Source organism: Bufo gargarizans, chromosome 9, assembly GCF_014858855.1.
Source record: "Bufo gargarizans isolate SCDJY-AF-19 chromosome 9, ASM1485885v1, whole genome shotgun sequence".
In the NCBI taxonomy this organism is placed as follows: Eukaryota; Metazoa; Chordata; class Amphibia; order Anura; family Bufonidae; genus Bufo; species Bufo gargarizans.
The window spans coordinates 147,930,323-147,946,509 of NC_058088.1; the positions used below are offsets into that span (position 1 = coordinate 147,930,323).

General features: G+C 42.5%; 1 protein-coding gene across 1 annotated transcript in view; it reads left to right on the forward strand.

Annotated features, from left to right (window-relative positions):
* Nucleotides 1–351: 351 nt before the first annotated feature.
* The window catches only part of BTK (Bruton tyrosine kinase), a 474,008-nt gene continuing 458,172 nt past the window's right edge, over nucleotides 352–16,187 (forward strand). Inside the window, exon 1 of the mRNA XM_044306622.1 lies at nucleotides 352–454. The gene's annotated coding sequence lies outside the window, so the exon portion shown is untranslated. The remainder of the gene's footprint in view (nucleotides 455–16,187) is intronic.

The following is a 16,187-nucleotide window of genomic DNA, read 5'->3' on the forward strand; positions in this document are numbered from 1 at the left end:
TTGTCAAATGACTGATATCTGAAGTTAAACACATGATTTCTAACTAATATACAATTGCTGTGGATTCTTAGTGAGAAATATATTTGTCTATGATACTTGTCTATGATACTTAACCATTCTTTTTTATTTAACGTATTAGTTTACTAGGTAATCTTTTTTTAAAGATAAATTATACTTACAGTATATTACATATGCACTCTGAATATTAAATAGTAATACATGAGAGTGCCAATTGAGTGTCATTTGTACAGTAGTCAAAACTGAGCCAGCTCCTGACACAGGAAACTAAAAAGAGGAACTGGGAGTATTATGAAAAAAAAAAAAAAACGGAAGAATAAAAAGCTTCTCAAACTAAAGCATGTTTTCCTTCATCTAGTTCATTAGAACTGTTTGTTCTACATTAACACAACCAAGCCTGACTGTAGGAGTGCTCTTCAAGACCCCAAGTAACACTGTAAGTATGTTTAGTGTAGTGAATTATCTTGTTACTGATTTTCTGTTAGTTCTTTATTTCATAATATGTGTTTTAGATATATAAAAAAAGAAAGGTAAACATATATATATATATATATATATATATATATATATATATATATAAAAAATACCAGTTGTTTGGTGAGAGCATTTGAAATGAGACATACATACTGTAATTAATTGCAATTTACATAAACATTTGTTGAGATTTATTATCGAAATGTGTCAGAACTTGCATACATACTCTGCACCACATTTTTTAAATGTTTCATTTTATAAACCACTTTTTTGACTTGTTCAACAAAGTGGTGCTTAGTGGGAAAGGATGGGTGGTTTGTTGGAAGGGATGTGTGGCTACAGATGTACAAAATTATGGCACAATGAAAGCTAAAGGGTGGTATAAACTTAAATTAGTCTAAATATGCACTAAATTTAGCATCTAGCATGAGCCACTATTAATATGGCACATTTTTAGACTGTCTAGTCTAACAGCCCCTTTACACGAGTCAATAGTGCAGGCAATTTTTGGGACAATCTGTGTCGTTCCTGATAATTGCCTGCTAGTAAGAGGAGATAAAAGCTGCATTTATGTTCGGTAATCATCTCCTCTGTATGGGGATGAGTGAACACTATGACGTGCTTGTACCCATACAGACTCATTGTTTCCAGGCAGGGGATCAGTGTTTGCACAGGACGATCTGCTGCTCAGAACTGATGATTTAGTGTCCGCATCAACAGATGAACAAGCGTTTGCATTACAATATCTAAAAGCAAATCTGACCCATTGTTTACATTTGGATTTCGGACATTGAGAGTGTCCCGTCCTCCTTTATCTTGCTTGTAAGCATTATGTTATGTAATAATATTGATGACTATTGCACAAATTATGCAAAAAACATTGTACTGAACAGTTTGTTGACAACAGTGCATAATAGCAACCACATCATTGTGATGTGTGAAGTGGGTGACTACTGAATAAAGCATATATTTGCAGCACCTGCCTTAATTCTATATGACACCCCCCTCAAAGATCGATGGTTTGTTAGACCTTTCTGCAGCAGGTGCATGGATCTCTGCAATCTCTATTTACATAAATGAGACTACAGGAAAGAATGAAGAATGCTCTCTAAAGGCTCATGCAGATGGATGATGTTCATGTCCAGGTGCTGTCCCAGTGTAGACCATACAGCATCGTGACTGAACACAGAGAAATTATAATTAACTAGTAATAAAGGCTGTTGTGTGAAAAAATACTATGTGCTCCAGAAAGCTCTGGGCCCTAATATGCCATCACGCTGCCACGCTGCCTTTTGGTATGCCATGACTGTCCCATGTATGCCAAAAATGTCACCTAGGAATACCACCACTGTGTGTGCTCCCTGCATTTCCATTGCACACAAAATAGAAAAGTCTCCAGAAAACTCTTGTTTGATTTTCCACAAAACATTAAAGAGGCTCTGTCACCCAGATCAAGTCTACCCCGACCATGCAGACAAAAAACATACCTTTATTTCTCATGTCTGCAGTCCGGTTAGGCAGAAAAGGCATCTTTAACAAATATGCTAATGAAGAATTCGAGCACTCGGAGGCAGGGTTATGCCTTCCAAGCACTGCTAATGCCGGCCTTCTGCACCTAATCACACCCCCATATCTTTTGATTGAGATCCTGCGCCTGTGCACTTGTGCACCTATTTTTCGATGGATGTAGCGCTATCAATCAAAAGACATGGGGGCGTGATTAGGTGCAGAAGGCCAAGCATTAGCAATGAGCAGAATCAGTGCTCGGAATGCATAAGCCCACCTCCGAGTGCTCGAATTCCTCATTAACATATTTTTAAAAGTTGCTTTTTCTGCCTAACCGGCCAGTGACATGAAAAATAAAGGTATGTTTTTTTGTCTCTACCAGGTCATATGCCTGGTAGGGTAGACTTGATCTGGGTGACAGAGCCTCTTTAAAATAGAAAATGTGGAAGTATTTGCAGGATTATAATCCTCCTGGGCCAGGAGACGTGAACCCCATTCCTTGTGTTGCTTCATAGTTTTTGGGAAATTTGTAATGTTTTTATATATTTTTTGTTCCTCTTATATGTATTATACTTACTCTATCCTATGCCTCTTCTTGTAACATAGAAATATAGTATATAAGGCTGAAAAAAGACATTCTTCCATCCAGTTCAGCCGGTTACCCTGCAAAGTTGATGCAGAGGAAGGAATTAAAAAACCTCATGAGCTCAAAGCCAATTTTCCTCATTTTAGGGGAAAGAATTCCTTCTCGACTCCAATCAGTCAATCAGATTAACTCCCTGGATCCAGGACCTTTCTCTAGAAATCTAGTAACTATAACTATTAAATTCCAGAAATGCATCCAGACCCCTCTTGAACTCTTTTATAAGTTCACCATCCCCATCTGTTCTGACAGAGAGTTCCATAGTCTCACTGTAAAGAATCTTCTGTGTTGATGTAAAAACCTTCTTTTTTCTAGTAGTAGTGGATGTCTCCTAGTAATAACCACCGTCCTGGGTATAAATAGACCATGGGTGAGATCTCTGTACTGACCCCTGATATATTTATACATGTCTATTAGATCTCCCCTCAGTCATCTTTTTTTCTAAACTAAATAGCACTAGTTTTGATAATCTTTCTGGGTACTGTAGTCCACCCATTCCAGTTATTACTTTAGTTGCCCTCCTCTGTACCCTTTGTAGGTCTGCTATGTCTTTCTTGTGCACAGGAGCCCAGAATTGCACACAATATTCTAAGTGTGGTCTGACTAGTCATTTCTAAAGTGGCAGGACTATGTTCTCATCACGTGCACCTATGATTCTTTTTATGAAGCCCATAATCTTACTGGCGTTGGCAGCAGCTGCCTGACACGATAGCTACAGTTAACGGGGTTCTCCGGGAATTTAGAAAATGAAAATACTTAAAGGGAACCTGTCACCTCCCAAAACCATCCCAAGCCGCCAGCAGTACCTGTGTGTAGCCAGCAGTGTGTTTCTGATTATGCCTTTCTTCCTGAAGGCAGATGCAGCAAAAGTACTGAAAACTTAGTTTTATCCCCTGCCCGGCGCGCTTCTCCACACATGCTTGAAGTCAAGAAGGCAGTGGCCTCCTTGCTTCAAGTCACGGTAACTTTTGCTGCATCTGCCTTCGGGAAGAAAGGCATCATCAGAAACACGTTGCTGGCTACACGCAGATACTGCTGGCGGCTTGGGATGGTTATATATGACTTTATTGTAAATATATTCCCATATACCTTTCATTAATTACAATGGCTCATTTTGTTTAGGGAGCAATCATTAGGAGAAACTAAATTGCCGGCGTCCTATTAATACACACAAAACCTGTCTTAATCATACAGGAGGACAAGTTAATTCCGAGCACTGAGGTAAAGAGCTGCCTCATCTTCTGCTCCTACTTGTCAGGGGTTATGATCCTAAATATAGATTATAAGAACTTTAACTGAATCTCTGTGGGAATGGAGTTCATGAGGAGACATGAAGTACAGAGAAGATAGACAGGACAGACTGTAGTAATGGACAATGCATACAAGTGCTGCTGCACATTATCCACATCACCCCTACCCTCCTCTCAGTACTCCATGCCTCCTCAAGAACTCAATTTCTACAGATATTTAGCTGAAGATCATATTAAACTGTATTCAGGATCATAGATGAAGATGAGGCAGCTTTTTGGCTCACTGCTCTGAAGTAGCATGTCCTCCTATGTAATTAGGACAGGTTTTCTGTGTACTAATAGGACGGCGGGCATTTTATTTCTCCTGCTGATTGCTCCCTGGACAAAACAAGCCATCATAACTAATGAAAGGTATTTCAGAATATATTTATAATAAAGTAATATTTAAGTATTTTCACTTTCTTAATTCCTGGAGAACCCTTTTAAGTTTGCTGTCCCCTAAAATTCCTAGGTCCTTTTCCATGTCAGTGTTACCCAATGTTTTACCATTTAGTAAGTACGGGTGACTTTCATCATTCCTTTCCATGAGCATAACTTTACATTTATCAGTGTTAAACCTCATCTACAACTTCTCTGCCAAATCCACCAATCTATCCAGATCCACATGTAGCAGTATACTGTCCTCTTTTGTGTTACTTTAAACATTTTAGTGTTTTTATGCAGAAATTCTTGCAGAAATTGTTCACAGGAGCCCAAAACTGTACACTACCCAATGTATGGTCTGACTAGTGATTTGTAAAGTGGCAGGACTATGTTCTCATCACGGGCATCTATGCCCCTTTTGATGCAACCCATTATGTTATTAGCCTTGGCAGCAGCTGCCTGACACTGGTTTCTACAGCTTAGTTTGCTGATCACTAAAAGTCAGAATAATGTAGTGAAAAAGTTGAAAAAAGTTTAAGCGTAATCGCTTAAACCACACAATTTTTTTTTACTTTTATTGGCTCAGCACTATGCTCGCCAGTTTTCTGAAAGTGGGTGTGTTTTCTTATGTAAATGAATCTCTAGACAGATTCAATCTTGCAACTTTAAAAAGTCGCTAAAAAGTAAAAAAAAGTGCAATTTCGCTCCAGTGAGGACCATGCTTATCTTATGCGACTTTTTAATAGAACATGATAATATATTAGTAGGATGCACAGGGTGGTTGGTACACCAAAAATAGGGTGCTCTCAGTCAAGCAGCGTCACCCCACTGCTCAAAACAAGATAAAAGGTATGAAAAAGAAGACTGGGCACTCCTAAGATACTTGGTTACTAGTATTTATTATATTATAATTAAATCATGTATTTTATCTTTTGATTTAATTATAATATAATAAATACTAGTAACCAAGTATCTTAGGAGTGCCCAGTCTTCTTTTTCATACCTTTTAATAGAACATGCAACTTTTTCGTAAAGACATGCGACTTTTGTAAAGCTGCTTACTGACGGATAAATCTGACTTGGTTAAAACTGACTTTAGCCATATGAGAAAGTGGAGTGAGCTGTCAGAGTAATGATAAATCTGGCCTCATGTGTTTTCCACATTCATATGTCAGTTCTGCCAAAAAAAGAACATGTCTTATTCTGGTCCTCATAATGCAGACCTGAAATCCATAGAAACCAATTGGACTGCAAAAAAAAATGTGGATCGCACACAGACAGTATCCTTATTTAGCGTCTAATTGGATATGGTAGTGTGCATAAGGGTTTAGATAGACAGCTCAGCAGGCTGAATCATGCAAAATGGGATTAGATAGACAGCTCAGCAGACTTTCAGTTGTAGAATTTTTCAAAAAAATGACATCTATATATACATTTTTCCCTAAATTTATTGTTTTACATGTCTTTGATAAAAAAAAATGTTTGGGTAAAAAATATATGGTTTGGGTAAAAGTTATAGCGTTTACAAACTATGGTACAAAAATGTGAATTTCCGCTTTTTGAAGCAGCTCTCAATTTCTGAGCACCTATCATGTTTCCTGAGGTTCTACAATGCCCAGACAGTAGAAAAAAACCACAAATGACCCCATTTCGCAAAGTAAACACCCTAAGGTATTTGCTGATGGGCATAGTGAGTTCATAGAACTTTTTATTTTTTGTCACAAGTTAGCGGAAAATGATGAATTATTATATTTTTTTTATTTCCTTACAAAGTCTCATATTCCACTAACTTGTGACAAAAAATAAAAACTTCCATGAACTCACTATGCCCATCATGAAATACCTTGGGGTGTCTTCTTTCCAAAACGGGGTCACTTGTGGGGTAGTTATACTGCCCTGGCATTTCAGGGGCCCAGATGCGTGCAAAGTAGTTTGAAATCAAAATCTGTAAAAAAATGGCCGGTGAAATCCGAAAGGTGCTCTTTGGAATGTGGGCCCCTTTGCCCACCTAGGCTGCAAAAAAGTGTCACACATCTGGTATCGCCGTACTCAGGAGAAGTTGGGGAATGTGTTTTGGGGTGTCATTTTACATATACCCATGCTGGGTGGGATAAATATCTTGGTCAAATGCCAACTTTGTATAAAAAAATTTGAAAAGTTGTCTTTTGCCGAGATATTTCTCTCACCCAGCATGGGTATATGTAAAATGACACCCCAAAACACATTACCCAATTTCTCCTGAGTACGGCGATACCACATGTGTGACACTTTTTTGCAGCCTAGGTGGGCAAAGGGGCCCACATTCCAAAGAGCACCTTTCGGATTTCACCGGCCATTTTTTACAGATTTTGATTTCAAACTACTTTGCACACATTTGGGCCCCTAAAATGCCAGGGCAGTATAACTACCCCACAAGTGACCCCATTTTGGAAAGAAGACACCCCAAGGTATTTCGTGATCGGCATAGTGAGTTCATGGAAGTTTTTATTTTTTGTCACAAGTTAGTGGAATATGAGACTTTGTAAGAAAAAAAAAATCATCATTTTCCGCTAACTTGTGACAAAAAATAAAAAATTCTAGGAACTCACCATGCCCCTCACGGATTACCTTGGGGTGTCTTCTTTCCAAAATGGGGTCACTTGTGGGGTAGTTATACTGCCCTGGCATTTTAGGGGCCCAAATGCGTGAGAAGTAGTTTGAAATCAAAATCTGTAAAAAATGCCCTGTGAAATCCGAAAGGTGCTCTTTGGAATGTGGGCCTATTTGCCCACCTAGGCTGCAAAAAAGTGTCACACATGTGGTATCGCCGTACTCAGGAGAAGTTGGGGAATATGTTTTTGGGGGGTCTTTTTACATATACCCATGTTGGGTGAGAGAAATATCTCGGCAGAAGACAACTTTTCCCATTTTTTTTATCCAAAGTTGGCATTTGACCAAGATATTTCTCTCACCCAGCATGGGTATATGTAAAATGACACCCCAAAACACATTGCCCAACTTCTCCTGAGTACGGCGATACCACATGTGTGACACTTTTTTGCAGCCTAGATGCGCAAAGGGGCCAAAATTCCTTTTAGGAGGGCATTTTTAGACATTTGGATCCCAGACTTCTTCTCACGCTTTCGGGCCCCTAAAATGCCAGGGCAGTATAAATACCCCACATGTGACCCCATTTTGGAAAGAAGACACCCCAAGGTATTCAATGAGGGGCATGGCGAGTTCATAGAAATTAATTTTTTTGGGCACAAGTTAGCAGAATTTTTTTTTTTTTTTTTGTTTTTTTCTCACAAAGTCTCCCTTTCCGCTAACTTGGGACAAAAATTTCAATCTTTCATGGACTCAATATGCCCCTCAACGAATACCTTGGGGTGTCTTCTTTCCGAAATGGGGTCACATGTGGGGTATTTATACTGCCCTGGCATTTTAGGGGCCCTAAAGCCTGAGAAGAAGTCTGGAATATAAATGTCTAAAAAATTTTACGCATTTGGATTCCGTGAGGGGTATGGTGAGTTCATGTGAGATTTTATTTTTTGACAAAAATTAGTGGAATATGAGACTTTGTAAGAAAAACAAAAAATAAATAAAATCAATTTCCGCTAACTTGTGCCAAAAAAATGTCTGAATGGAGCCTTACAGGGGGGTGATCAATGACAGGGGGGGTGATCAGGGAGTGTATATGGGGTGATCACCCCCCTGTAAGGCTCCATTCAGATGTCCGTATGTGTTTTGCGGATCCACAGATCCGCAAAACACATACGGACGTCTGAATGGAGCCTTACAGGGGGGTGATCAATGACAGGGGGGTGATCAGGGAGTGTATATGGGGTGATCACCCCCCCATGTCATTGATCACCCCCCTGTAAGGCTCCTTTCAGACGTCCGTATGTGTTTTGCGGATCCGATCCATGGATGCGTGGATCCGTAAAACACATACGGACGTCTGAATGGAGCCTTACAGGGGGGTGATCAATGACAGGGGGGTGATCAATGAATGACAGGGGGTGATCAATGACAGGGGGGTGATCAATGAATGACAGGGGGTGATCAATGACAGGGAAGTGATCAGGGAGTCTATATGGGCTGATCACCCCCCTGTCACTGATCACCCCCCTGTAAGGCTCCATTCAGACGTCCGTATGTGTTTTGCTGATCCGATCCATAGATGCATGGATCCGTAAAACATATTCGAACGTCTGAATGGAGCCTTACAGGGGGGTGATCATCCCATATAGACTCCCTGATCACCCCCCTGTAAGACTCCATTCAGACGTCCGTATGTGTTTTGCGGATCCGATCTATGGATGGAGCCTTACAGGGGGGTGATCAATGATAGGGGGGTGATCAATGACAGGGGGTGATCAGGGAGTTTATATGGGGTGATCACCCTCCTGTCATTGATCACCCCCCTGTAATGCTCCATTCAGACGTCTGTATGTGTTTTGCGCATCCATGGATGCGTTGATCCGTAAAACACATACGGACATCTGAATGGAGCCTTACAGGGGGGTGATCAATGACAGGGGGGTGATCAGGGAGTCTATATGGGGTGATCAGGGGTTCATAAGGGGTTAATAAGTGACAGGGGGGGGGTGTAGTGTAGTGTAGTGGTGTTTGGTGCTACTTTACACAGCTACCTGTGTCCTCTGGTGGTTGATCCAAACAAAAGGAACCACCAGAGGACCAGGTAGCAGGTATATTAGACGCTGTTATCAAAACAGCGTCTAATATACCTGTTAGGGGTTAAAAAAAACGCATCTACATCCTGCCAGCGAACGATCGCCGCTGGAAGGCTGTCTCTTACCGGCCGATCCTGTGAACGCGCGCGCCTGTGTGCGGGCGTTCACAGGAAGTCACGCGTTTTGCGAGATGACGCGTGACTCTGCCTAGGACAGCCGCCTCCGGACCGCGATCCTGCGTTAGGCGGTCCAGAGGCGGTTAAACCTCATCTGCCAAAGCCTCCAATCTATCCAGATCCCTCTGTAGCAGTATACTGTCCTTTTCCATGTTAATTACATTACACAGTTTAGTGTCATCTGCAAAAATTTATATTTTGCTGTGCAAGCCTTCTACAAGATCATTAATAAATATATTGAAGAGAATAGGGCCTAATACTGACCCCTGAGGTACCTCACTAGTGACAGTGACCCAATCTGAGTGTGTACCATTAATATCTGTTTTCTATCACTCAGCCAGTTACTTACCCACATACAGACGTTTTTTCCCAGTCCGAGCATTCTCATTTTATGTACTAACTTTTTGTAATGATCTGGGGCAGAGACGCATGCTGCCGGTGTCCTGGTTGCCAGAAAGACATGCTAGGTCTCCCTGTGCAGGAGCACCAGTGAATCTGGGCCAACGCTCACACAGCTAGGTGCGCTGACATAACTGGTCACATGACGCACCCAACCTAGAAGTGCGGCCTATTTAAACAGGCAACCTGCCTGCCACAAGTTGCCTGTGATTGGTCTTTGAATTGCCACACTAGTGTTTTTCTGCAGATTACTATTCGTCTTCTGACATCGGATCATACCCTGACTCTGACTATGTTTGAGTCCTTGGATTGACGCGATTTCCTGGTTTTAACCTCTGGCCTTCCCTGGTTTTGATTCTAGTTTGGTTTGGACTCTCCTAGTATTGACCTAGGCTTCAGTTTCTTGTCCACTGTGATTTTCTGTCACCAGCCTTTCTTTATTTTTCCTCTCTGTGTTCCCCTCCCTGATTCAGGTTCGGCACATAGAAAGGGAGAGACTGCCATCCAGTTGCGGGCCACCAGTTAGGGAGGATTGTGCAAGTAGGCAGTGACAGGGGTGTGGGCGAAATTCAAGGCCTCACTACTCCATATGTGACAGAATCACAGGTCTACACCTATTTATCAGCTCTTCTCTGTATTATGGATGCGATGCAAGCTATTGTGGAACAAATACAAGGTGCAGGATCTGGCAGTAAGGGTCCAGCACCAGGAAAATGTTCAGACTGCACTGGGGGTGGTGGCGGCCTCTCAGTCTATTGACCCATAAGTGAAGTTACCTGACCGCTTCTCATGTGTTATGAAGAAGTTTCTAACCTTTAAGGAAAGCTGTGTTCATTTTTCATTTGCGTTCTTGCCTCTGTTACTGAGTGGTAGAGAGTGGGAATAATTATTTATTTATCGCAAGGGGATCCACAGGAATGAGCCTTTTCACTCCCAGCGGATTCCCCTAAATCGGCGTCTATTGACGAAATCTTCTTGGCATTTGTTGTATGTTGAGCCTGACAGAAGGGCGTTTGCGGAGACACAATTAATACGGATGTAGCAGGGTTAACACACATGCTTTATGAGACATGTTATCTAAACTAAATGCAACTAAATGCGTTAAGCAATTGCTTTTCAATGGCTTTTGTTTCAAGATAACCAAATGAGTTAAGAAATTTGAGTTAAGAGTGTGTGTGTTACCCCTGCTACATCTGTATCCCACAGGCCAGTGGAGGAAAATTGCGGAAAAAGTTCCGCAAGTGGTGTGTGGATTCGGGGTGGAATGACTCGTGTTTGAGAAGTCAGTTTCTCCAGGAGCTTTCCGATTCATTAAAAGACATGTTAGTCAGCTACCCTTACCTGACTCATTGGACAACATTATGACACTGACAGTGCGTTTAGACTGTTGACTCCCCTGACAGGATGTGATCTGGAGTCCTCTTTCATGGTACAGAGGAACCCATGTAGCTTAGTGCGACTATTCCCCTGCAAGATGGAAGAGAAGTTAAAAGGAAGCAAGGACTTTACTTCTACTGTGGGTCTAGCATTTGTGGAATCTGGCTCAGAGGGTCATTTATTAATCTGAAATACACCTAAATTAGGCACATTTCAGGTGCAGATGGCAGAGCAACAGTTAGTTGCGCTTCAATCTGCGATGTTTCCCCGGTCAAGCCAGGTCTAAAATTGTGGGCGTGGCATGGGTGGGGAAGGGGAAAGGTCAGCAGTTGCATTCATCATTTTCTTCACCTGTTTTAGGCGTAGAAAATGGTCTAAATGTAAGACCGCCGTCTAAAATGCTGTTCTTAATAAATGTGACCCTATGAGTTTGTCCTGTCCCTCTGTATTCCTTTGTATGTCTTCTCGGAACCAATACATGTAATGGCTATGGATTCCACCCTCCTGGCTAAAGGGATGGTGGAATTCTATACCCCTAGTATCTCCATGATGATTGGTATAATGCATACTGAAAAGTGTTCACTCTTTGCAATGAAAGATTTACCCACTCAAGTTATTCTGGGGCTATCATAGCTACAGCACCATAATTCAGTAATCAACTGGACTACTAGTGTACTTGAGAAGTGGGGAACGGATTGTGCTGTTAAATGCATGACTATGTTGCAAGCCGGCCTGACGAACGCTCCTGGAATATGTCAGAGATTTTGCTGACGTATTCACTGAGAGTGGTCCGGACTCCCTCCCGCAACATAGACCTTATGATTGTGCGATTGATTAGATGTCAGGTTCTAGATATTCTAATGGGCGGATCTATAATCGGTCGGGCCTGAACAACTGTCTATGTGGGACTATATACAGGAGAGCCTGGAAAAAGGACATATCAGGCCATCTATATGTCCTATGATATTTTCTTTGCAGGTAGAAAATATGGGGGTCGGATGCCTTGTATCAACTACAGGGAATCTTGCTGGACTTGCTGCACTAATTAGCCTTGTGAATAAGTGGAGTTAAAGAACTGGAGTCTTGGTGCTGAGGGTGATTCTGTGGGTTGTTCGAGTGATTGCAAATAGTTGTATATACAGTAGTTTATAGAAAAGGTTTTTGAGAATTTAAAAACCAATCTTTTTCTGCTGTGTACCTGGATAAGGGGAGTTGTTAAGGCTGTGTACCTGCAGCAGGGCGTTTCTCCTACCAACCATGAGGATGACTGCTGTAGGAAGGAGTGCAAAGGTCAGACAGATGCTGGTGGTAGGGGACTCTATTATTAGGCGGACAGACAGGGTCATCTGTCGCCAAGACCTGGAATGCCGAACAGTGTGTTGTCTTCCGGGTGCTCGGGTTTGGCATATTGCGGATCGGATAGACAGATTGCTGGGTGGGGCTGGGGAAGACCATCATGGTCCATATTGGTACTAATGACAAAGTCAGGGGGAGACAGTGATTTTAGGGAACGAGGAGAAAAGCTAAAGTCCAGGACCTCCATGGTAGTGTTTTCAGAAATACTAACAGTGCCACGAGCATCACTAGAGAGACAGTGGGAGCTTAGGGAGTTAAACAGGTGGCTCAGAAGCTGATGCAGGAAGGAATGGTTTGGGTTCACGGAGAACTGGGACAACTTCTCTGTCGGCTACAGGCTCTACAGTAGGGATAGGCTGCACGTTAATGGGGAGGGTGCAGCTGCTCTGGGGGAAAGAATGGTTAGACGGCTGGAGGAGTTTTTAAACTAGGATCTTAGGGGAGGGTTGGTGGTCATGTTAATAAGAGGGTCAGGGCTCAGGGCCAATAGAAACTGTGGTGGCCTGTACCTGTATGTGAGTAGTGATATGAAGATGAGTGTGAAAGAGGGAATTGTGGGTGAGGATGTTACAAGGATATAAATATAAATGAACAAATGGAAGTTGACGAAGTGGAATTGTATCCAAATTTCAGGAAAAATTAGATTTGCATTGAATCCGAATTTCCTCACACGTCGTGGTAACGAATCGCATTTTTTCCTAAAATGGTTGCTGCACATGTTAGGACATGGAGCAAAGAACCCTGGGAACGAGGGTTTACCCACAATGCCATGCATGCAGCCAATCAGCAGCCAGCCAGCCAACCCTAGTGATGTCATAGCCCTATAAATAGCCTCAGCCATCTTGTATTCAGTCATTTTTCAGTGTACTTAGTGCAGGAAAAGACGTGACAAGCGCTAGGGAAAGTGGTAGTAAAAGACTTTAAAACTTTTTTTGGGCTGAATAGAAGTTCAGGGAAAGATCACTAGAAGTGTAGGGAAAGGATAGGGAGGAATTATTCCACACTATAAAAGGAAAACATGGTCCAATAGGGGAGTAGGAGCAATTCTATTACACCTTGCTGCACTGACTGGGGATCGAAATTGCTGTTATACTGCTGCTTTTAGATTTGCAATAGATGATACCTGTGTAATTCCAGCAAACCTTGCTTGTTATTGGGGTGCAAGTGTTGTGTGATAAAGCCATTAAGTGTATTCATAGTATTACTAGGAAATATTTGTGCGTCTTATTAGCCCTTGTGCAGTGCAGTTATATGTTCTAAAGCCTTTTTGGGGTGTATTAGTTGAAAAAAAAAAGTCTTATTAACCGTTCAGCAGCGCAGTTATATGTTCTAAAGCCTTTTTAAGGGTGTATTGGTCGGGGGGGGGGGGGGAAGTGTTATTAGCCTTTCAGCAGTGCAGTTATATGTTCTAATGCCTTTTTCGGGGTGTATTAGTGAAAAAAAAAAAAGCTTGTTAGCTGGTGTTGATAGAGCACAGTCTACTGAGCACCCGAGCACAAAAGAAGTCAATGGGAGAACCCGAGCATTAAACCAGGCGCCCCCTGCTCTCAAGAGGCGAGGGTGTCTGGTTCACATGAAAAGGTCAGAAATTGATGGAAACACCACTGAAATGTTTCGGGAACAGCATTGGGAGGATGCATCTTGGACTCCCAGATCGCTGCTGGGAACGATGTTGTCCAAGTAGTACGCCAACTTTACAGACTGACAAAAATACCCACAAAACCAAAGATAAAATTGATTTTAGAGGAAAAACTGTTAGGAAACATCCTTTCCTGTATATTTAGGCTACTTTCACACCTGCGTTAGGTGCGGATCCGTCTTGTATCTGCACAGACGGATCCGCACCGATAATGCAAACGCTTGTATCTGTTCAGAACGGATCCGTTTGCAAAAAAAATAAAAATAATTCATGATAATGCAAACTGATCCGTTTTGACTTACACTGAAAGTCAATGGGAGGCGGATCCGTTATCAATTGCACCATATTTTGTCAGTGAAAACTGATCCGTCCCCATTGACTTACATTGTAAGTCAGGACGGATCCGTTTGGCTCCGCATCGTCAGGCGGACATCAAAACGCTGCAAGCAGCGTTTTGGTGTCCGCCTCCAGAGCGGAATGGAGGCTGAACGGAGGCAAACTGATGCATTCTGAACGGATCCTTATCCATTCAGAATGCATTGGGGCTAAACTGATCAGTTTTGGGCCGCTTGTGAGAGCCCTGGAACGGATCTCACAAGCGGACCCAGAAACGCCAGTGTGAAAGTAGCCTTACTTGTATATCATACAACCTGTATATCACATAATCATTCACATTGTGGTACAATTGTTCAGGTAGTGGGAATTCTACACTCATAAAGCCTATGCAGTAAGTGAAAGGGCTGCCAAAAATTGCAAGGAATCGGCACTCCAATACACCCTTTATTACACATAAAGGAGGGCATCATACACACCCTTGAAAAGTTATGATTGCTGGACTGCTGGTGACCCTCAAAAACATTAGGAGCAAGGGCCTGCTGTTGACCCTCTAAAACATTATGGGCGAGGGCCTGCTGCTGATCTGACCATCTAAAACATAAGGGGTTAGAGTCTGCTGTTGAGCTGACCATCTAAAACATTAGGGGTGAGGGCTTGCTGCTGAGCTGACCTTCGAAAAAAATGATGGTTGAGGGTCTGCTGGTGATCTGACCATGGAAAAAATTATTGGCGAGAGCCTGCTGCTGAGCTGACCATTGGGAAAAAATTATGGTTGTGGATCTGCTGCTGAGCTGACTCTCTAAAACATTAGGGGCGAGTGCCTGCTGCTGATCTGACCATTAAAAAAGAAATTATGGTTGAGGGCCTGCTGCTGAGCTGATCCTCTAAAACATTAGCACATAGTGCCTGCTGCTGATCTGACCATCTAAAACATTATGGGCAAGGGCCTGCTACTGATCTGACCATGGAAAAAATGATGGGTGAGGACCTGCTGCTGAGCTGAACATCTAAAACATTAAGAGTGAGGGTCTGCTGCTGAGTTGACTTTCTAAAACATTAGGGGCGAGTGCATGCTGCTGATCTGACCATGGAAAAAATGATGATTTAGGGCCTGCTGCTGAGCTGACCATCAAAAACATTATGGTGGAGGGCCTGCTGCTGAGCTGACCATCAAAAAAATTATGGTTAAGGGCCTGCTGCTGAGCTGACCATCAAAAAAATTATGGTTGAGGGTCTGCTGGTGAGCTGACTCTCTAAAACATTAGGGGCGAGTGCCTGCTGCTGATCTGACCATCAAAAAAATTATGGGTTGAGGGCCTGCTGCTGAGCTGACCATGGAAAAAATTATGGTTGAGGGCCTGCTGCTGAGCTGACCATCAAACAAATTATGGTTGAGGGCCTGCTGCTGAGCTGACCCTCTAAAACATTAGGAGCGAGGGCAGCCTAATAAGCATGTTGATATGATGGAGGAGGAAGAGGAGTACGAGAAAAGAAAGATTGAACCATATACCCTTTTTTTGTGGTGGAAGGGGTGCATGGGAATACAGTGTATTCAATACACCATAAAAGACACATTTAAAGTGCCTTTATGTTCAGCCGCTTTCCTCTGGTGGAGTAAACAAGGCAGGGGCAATCCAGGGCTTGTTTATTTTGATAAGAGTCAACCTGTCAGCATTTTCAGGTGCCCGGCGGATGCGCTTATCAGTTATTATGCCCCCAGCAGCACTAAATACCCGCTCTGACAAAACGCTGGTGGCAGTGCAGGGCAGCACCTCCAAGGCGTAGAGCCACGTGTCCAGCTTGGACACCCAATAGTTGTAAGGCACAGATGGATCACTGAGGACCCTGACACTGTCTGCTACATACTCCTTGTCCATCTTCCAAAACTTTTCTCTCCTTGTGACACTAGGCAGC